The sequence below is a fragment of the Schistocerca cancellata genome, chromosome 11, assembly GCF_023864275.1.
Source record: "Schistocerca cancellata isolate TAMUIC-IGC-003103 chromosome 11, iqSchCanc2.1, whole genome shotgun sequence".
Lineage (NCBI taxonomy): Eukaryota > Metazoa > Arthropoda > Insecta > Orthoptera > Acrididae > Schistocerca > Schistocerca cancellata.
The window spans coordinates 122833772-122841414 of NC_064636.1; the positions used below are offsets into that span (position 1 = coordinate 122833772).

Genomic DNA, 7643 nt, shown 5'->3' on the forward strand with positions numbered 1-7643 from the left:
TTTGTAATAAGAGGGCGTTACCTGTGCCGTCATTGGCTCAGGCAATTGCCGTATCCGGTTTTACACTATCGGCGCTTTGGTGCCGCATTTACTGCCTTTATATCGAAACTTAGGTCCAAAGAAAAAAATCCACGGAACACTTAATATCCCTGCGCAATTTCTTACAAAACAACAACGCAAGAATATCGTAATACCAAAACGCCATCTCCACAAGCTGAATCTTAGTCTAGCGTCAAACACCAAGTTTAATTTCTGCCACTTCAGTGTAACTGCAGTACGGTCAACAATGTAGGTCACCACACGAAAGTGTTAAAGTCGTATAAGTTTTGTACAGTCCTGTCTGAAAAATTTCGTTCAAGAAAAGCCACGTTTATAAACTTTTGCATCAACTGGACACACTGTACTATTCGTCATGTAAAGACTAGGTATTGCCTCTCATACTGTGAGAACAGAGCCTACCACACCAATTACTACACTTTTTTCAAGACCTTCCCAGTGACCTCTGCTCGTGTTGAGACAGTATTTGACTGCCGTGTCCTCTACTGAGTCCTGACTACTAGACCGACGTAAGGGGTCGTGGGTTCTCTCCCAGCAGTTGCTTTCCTGCTCAGGAATCCGCGCCCCGCCGTGGTGTGTCAGAACGTGGCGGTATCTGCTGGACCGCGGCCACACAGGACGGGCCTGGGAATATTTTTGCATTCTTCATTATTATTCACTATCGTTGTTGGTTCGAGTATTTAGCTTTGCTGCCACTCGTTCTCGGCCGACGATAAACTGCTTCAAAGATAATAAACCTCAAATGAAGATTTCAGTAATAAAAATTAAAAATGACCTCCCTCATCTTCATTTCAAGTAAACACAATTTTTCCCTCATTAATCTCGAATCCAATAGAAAAAACTTAAATTAATATTTTTAAAGACACTTAGGAAACAGAGATTACAAAGACGATAGTAATTCTCTTTTAGCCGCGTTAGAGAGTAACCGTCCACAAATACAACTTGCATGTTTTACGTCTATCTAGGTGGAAATGATCGCTTGCATATTTTTTATGTAAATAAAAAGAAAGAGCAACTAATCTGTACAGCCAACAGGTATAAAGAAATATGCAATACTAATTTTCTTAATAGGAAAAGAAAAAGAAACAGCTGTTTGAAACTGATAAATACGGAAACTAAAATTGCACCTCTGACTTGGCAATCAACTTGTTGGCTTGGAGTTGGAAAAACGTACAAGACAAAAGAAAGGCATCAAGGTCGAGGGCATATTTTATTGAACTGTCAGTAGAACAATATTTGATATCACGATATTTGACTAACTATTCAGCATTTCTAACCGTAAACAAACGAGTGACTGAATCATTCGTGAGTGGTAACGAAAATTAGTTACATTATCTGTACAAGCCACCGCTATAATGACGGTCCAACTGCCCTTAAAAGAGCGTCACGTCACCAACTGTGGCATTTCGAAACTTTTAATCGGAACTTTACGCAAGGAAAGGAACCACACTTCAATGATACTGTAAGTGGACTATTGGTCGGTAAGACGTCAATTACAAGTTATTGAATACCAACACTGATAGCTCACCATACGCTAGGTATTTACGTGTTACAAAACACTGGTATATAAATCCCTCAGCATTATTTTGGAAGAAGAATGAAGCCATTGGTGCAGTGGTTTTACATACTCGAGTCTGCACAGACTGTAGTTCTAAATCTAATTTTGGAATTGAAAGACTTACGCGCAACCTCTTAACGCTACCTGCATCTTTGTATATGGACACGTCAGTGAGAAGCGAAACTGCGCAGGTTGCATGTACGTACATAATTAAATTGTGTACCACAAAGGAGTAATATGGGTCCGATAAACGTAAGCATATACTCACAGTGTACGTACGTAATCGTTGATTGCCTACGGGAAGATTCCCGACAGTAACGTACACAGTCTATGTACTGATATTAAAGTAGTGCATTGAGTGTTAAGCACAGTGTGGTCAGGAACTACCGAAGTGGTAGTACATTCTGTGAATTATGTATCAGGCACTGCAGTGATTAATTATAAAGACACAGAAGTACTTTGATTGTAAACATTGTCACGGGTATCCTTGAAAGCAGATTGTGTCTTCTGAAATTATCTAGATCATTGAAAGAATTCGTAAATACAATTTTGTCAAGAGATCTGAGTAAAAATCAAAATAATTCTTGGCCTCACATAATACCAGCAAGCGGATCGAAATCACCTTGTTGGTTCGCTCAGTGGCGTTACCGGCGTAGGAACAAAGGACGATAGATAGAAGGCAGAATACAGAGATAGCGTAAATGAATGACTCGTTTCCCGAATTCTAAATTTTCCGAAGTATTACGTGTACAAATACGATTGGATGGCATTAAGAATTCAGCGCCTTGCCAAAATGCCGACAAGGAAACGGGAGACTGTTCGCGTGTTGGGAGATGCGAGGTATCTGACCAAATGTGGCAGCTGCAGCCGTTGAGGGGGGTGAACGAGATTTTTGTACGCAATCCAAAAACGTCAACAGCAGGCGCAAGCCGCCAACTCTAAATACGGCAGCAAAGTGTGTGGAAGACCGTGCGTCGGCGGCAACACTTGGAACCACACCGTCTGCATCTCGCACAACAAGTAAAAGCTGAATGTTACGGCCGGCGCCTTCAGATTTGCGCCACAGTTGGGGATGGGCATTTCGCCCCCATGCTGATATTCGGCAACGAAGCAATTAACACTTACCTGGAAAAGTTTATCTCCGCAATGTGAGAGTGTGGCGTACTGAGAGTCCTCATGAAATTGCCTCTCTTGAACGACGTCCGCCGAGGGTTAATGTTTCCTGTGCAACGTCACAGACGAATCTGAATGCGCCGTTTTTATTCTGTATAAGAACTATGGCGAGTGCCTCTTACTTCTGTATGTTGCAGTTGTAGTTGTTTCCACAACTGAGTCCGGATTCAGGAATTTCATGTTCCAGCGAGACAAGCCACCCCTTATGGGAGCATCGATGTCTGTCGCTACCTAAACGACGAACTTTCGCATCGCTGGACTGGCCGTAGGGGTGGAAGGTGATGTGGCTGTGTTCGTTTGGACCTCCGGGTCGCCTGGCGTAACGCCTTGTGACTTTGTCCTTAGGGGGTACACTGACGGCCGTGTCTACGTGCCGCCGCTGCGTGAGGTACGAAACCACCTTTACCACCGCTTGCGTTAGTTTCGAGTCACCACAAGGGCACTCGTAGAGCACTGGTTTAGTGAAAAATGCGAGCTTGGTCAGTTTACGGTTACGTTCACGCATCCATCGTACACTCCTGGAAATTGAAATAAGAACACCGTGAATTCATTGTCCCAGGAAGAGGAAACTTTATTGACACACTCAGGCAACAGAGCATGCACAATGTCAGCACTAGTACAGTGTATATCCACCTTTCGCAGCAATGCAGGCTGCTATTCTCCCATGGAGACGATCGTAGAGATGCTGGATGTAGTCCTGTGGAACGGCTTGCCATGCCATTTCCACCTGCCGCCTCAGTTGGACCAGCGTTCGTGCTGGACGTGCAGACCGCGTGAGACGACGCTTCATCCAGTCCCAAACATGCTCAATGGGGGACAGATCCGGAGATCCTGCTGGCCAGGGTAGTTGACTTACACCTTCTAGAGCACGTTGGGTGGCACGGGATACATGCGGATGTGCATTGTCCTGTTGGAACAGCAAGTTCCCTTGCCGGTCTAGGAATGGTAGAACGATGGGTTCGATGACGGTTTGGATGTACTGTGCACTATTCAGTGTCCCCTCGACGATCACCAGTGGTGTACGGCCAGTGTAGGAGATCGCTCCCCACACCATGATGCCGGGTGTTGGCCCTGTGTGCCTCGGTCGTATGCAGTCCTGAATGTGGCGCTCACCTGCACGGCGCCAAACACGCATACGACCATCATTGGCACCAAGGCAGAAGCGACTCTCATCGCTGAAGATGACACGTCTCCATTCGTCCCTCCATTTACGCCTGTCGCGACACCACTGGAGGCGGGCTGCACGATGTTGGGGCGTGAGCGGAAGACGGTTGCGAATGGTCCTCGCCGATAGCCCAGGAGCAACAGAGTCCCTAATTTGCTGGGAAGTGGCGGTGCGGTCCCCTACGGCACTGCGTAGGATCCTACGGTCTTGGCGTGCATCCGTGCGTCGCTGCGGTCCGGTCCCAGGTCGACGGGCACGTGCACCTTCCGCCGACCACTGGCGACAACATCGATGTACTGTGGAGACCTCACGCCCCACGTGTTGAGCAATTCGGTGGTACGTCCACCCGGCCTCCCGCATGCCCACTATACGCCCTCGCTCAAAGTCCGTCAACTGCACATACGGTTCACGTCCACGCTGTCGCGGCATGCTACCAGTGTTAAAGACTGCGATGGAGCTCCGTATGCCACGGCAAACTGGCTGACACTGACGGCGGCGGTGCACAAATGCTGCGCAGCTAGCGCCATTCGACGGCCAACACCGCGGTTCCTGGTGTGTCCGCTGTGCCGTGCGTGTGATCATTGCTTGTTCAGCCCTCTCGCAGTGTCCGGAGCAAGTATGGTGGGTCTGACACACCGGTGTCAATGTGTTCTTTTTTCCATTTCCAGGAGTGTATATTAGGGGCAAATCACCCTAAAGCGTGCAGAACATTGGCAGCTTCCAGAAATTCCAGTAACCAGCAGCAGGCCGCCTTACCTTTCTCCGGTGTTGTCGCCGAGAAGAGAGATTTGCAAAAGCTCTGAAACCAGGTCGCACGCTCTTCCCCTCTCGGCCGCTCCCTCACAACTGGGCCGCACCGACAGCCGGGGCGCGCGGCTGCCCCCACCCAGCTCTGACGTCACGGGGCGGCGTTGCCAGCTCGGCCCGCGGCAGGCGAGGGAACGGCTGCGGCAGGGCGGGCGAGGCGTCGACGTCGGTGTCGGTACGGCCGGGCAGCCTGCTAGAGTCCTGCATGACCGAGTGTGCGAGCACGAAATACGAGGTGGGGCGAGCACACCCTAACTGGGTAGGCTGCCCGCACTAGTTGTAGTGACCGAGCATAGAAGCCGTGACGGAATACGTAGCACGTAACTCCAAACACATTACACGTGTCATTATCCGTGTGAGACTGCAGCCAGTAGTACGGGCTTCTCATTTGTGGTGTGTCTCTCTCTGTAATCGTGCTGCGTGAGGAAGCCAGTGCAGTAAGACGTAAGATTGAAACCAATGTTTACACATTGAAGAAACGGGAAGGTTCTAAAAAGTCAAGTATGGAGTACATTTCTGTTGGTTGTAGACGAAAACTGTGCGTCTACTGGGTACGTATCAAGCATAAACTGCTCCACATTATTGTGTTTCGAGTCGGGAACGACTCATCTAAAGAAACACAGTTGCAAGAAACCTCAGAAAAATACAGCTCCTTGAGGGATACCGGCAATAATAAAAAGTAGTACTACAGCAACGTGTCTTGCAATATGTGCTAAAGACATCAGTCCTTTTAATGCTGTTTCCGGTGAAGGTTTCAGAGAACTAGGCCAAGAATTAATACATCTAGGTGCGCATTATGGAAAAGTTAACGTGGCAGATGTCATGCCACATCCCTCTACTATAAGCAGACATGTCAAAGATCAAGGTGATGCAATAAGAAACAGCATAATGCCTTCTGTTATTGCGGAAGTTATTAATAAAACATGTGCTACGACAGTTCATATGTACACTGATTCGCGTAATCAGGTGCACTATTTGACGCTTACAACACATTACATTAACACAGACTGGTCTCTTGTGAACAATGTTTCATTTACAACAAAATTCCCGGACGTTAAGAGGACGGGAGTAAATATTATGAAAGAAATTGAAGATAGGATGGCTGATTGGGACATTTCGCCTGACATGTCGCACAGTTTTGTTTTTGTCTCCGACCAGGGTGCCAATGTACGTAAAACACCTCGTTTTTACGGGAACGTTTGCCACATCAGTTCTCTATTACTTGTTTCTTTTGTTTATTATCATAGATCCTTCAAGTACTTTGTCATCACGAGCCAGAAAGAGATATCGTTTCAAGGAATGGAGGAACAACAAATCATCAGCAGCAGATGAAGTAGATCTCTGCATTTTAATGCACCCCGGAGATGATGATGATGATGACATCTTAAAGTGGTGGAGCAGACATGAAACAGATCTGCCAGGCCTGGCTGCAGTTGCAAGACGTATTTTATGTACCCTAGCAACAAGCGCACCTAGTGGAAGATGCTTTAGTAAAGCCGGCATGTTCTACATCTACATCTACATCTACATCCATACTCCGCAAGCCACCTGACGGTGTGTGGCGGAGGGTACCTTCAGTAACTCTATCGGTTCTCCCTTCTATTCCAGTCTCGTATTGTTCGTGGAAAGAAGGATTGTCGGTATGCCTCTGTGTGGGCTCTAATCTCTCTGATTTTATACTCATGGTCTCTTCGCGAGATATACGTAGGAGGGAGCAATATACTGCTTGACTCTTCGGTGAAGGTATGTTCTCGAAACTTTAACAAAAGCCCGTACCGAGCTACTGAGCGTCTCTCCTGCAGAGTCTTCCACTGGAGTTTATCTATCATCTCCGTAACGCTTTCGCGATTACTAAATGATCCTGTAACGAAGCGCACTGCTCTCCGTTGGATCTTCTCTATGTCTTGTATCAACCCTATCTGGCACGGATCCCACACTGCTGAGCAGTATTCAAGCAGTGGGCGAACAAGCGTACTGTAACCTACTTCCTTTGTTTTCGGATTGCATTTCCTTAGGATTCTTCCAATGAATCTCAGTCTGGCATCTGCTTTACCGACGATCAATATTATATGATCATTCCATTTTAAATCACTCCTAATGCGTACTCCAAGATAATTTATGGTATTAACTGCTTCCAGTTGCTGACCTGCTATTTTGTAGCTAAATGATAAAGGATCTATCTTTCCGTGTATTCGCAGCACATTACACTTGTCTACATTGAGATTCAATTGCCATTCCCTGCACCATGCGTCAATTCGCTGCAGATCCTCGTGCATTTCAGTACAACTTTCCATTGTTACTAAAATATGGCCACGCCAATTAAATCCGGAACGCGTTAGTGATTTACTGGTGATCAACAATAACTATAGAGAATGAGATTTTCACTCTGCAGCGGAGTGTGCGCTGATATGAAACTTCCTGGCAGATTAAAACTGTGTGCCCGACCGAGACTCGAACTCGGGACCTTTGCCTTCCGCGGACAAGTGCTCTACCAACTGAGCTACCGAAGCACGACTCACGGCCGGTACTCAAAGCAAAGGTCCCGAGTTCGAGTCTCGGTCGGGCACACAGTTTTAATCTGCCAGGAAGTTTCAACAATAACTTTAATTTTGTTTCTGTTACAAACAAATGAAAAGTATGACAAGTTACGTCTGTAAATGTTTAATGTTCTTTGTATGCTTTCTTTATGATGATGGTTGTCTTCTTGATTAGAGGGACAGCACTTATTGAATGTTTACTGTTAATGAAAGGAAAAATATATCTTCTGTTCGGAAATGAAACTCGTCTTCTATCCTCGACCGTACTGAAAAATCATTTAACTTAACAAGTGCTGCATCAATGTTGCTGTGTCACGTACCCGTTCTTGGAAGCGTTACTTTTGTA

General features: G+C 46.5%; 1 non-coding gene across 1 annotated transcript; it reads right to left on the reverse strand.

The window, feature by feature from the left end:
- Window positions 1-7196: 7196 nt before the first annotated feature.
- On the reverse strand, window positions 7197-7271 carry Trnap-cgg (transfer RNA proline (anticodon CGG)). Its single transcript has one exon. It is a non-coding gene; the product is annotated as a tRNA-Pro (tRNA).
- Between the last annotated feature and the right edge of the window lie 372 nt (window positions 7272-7643).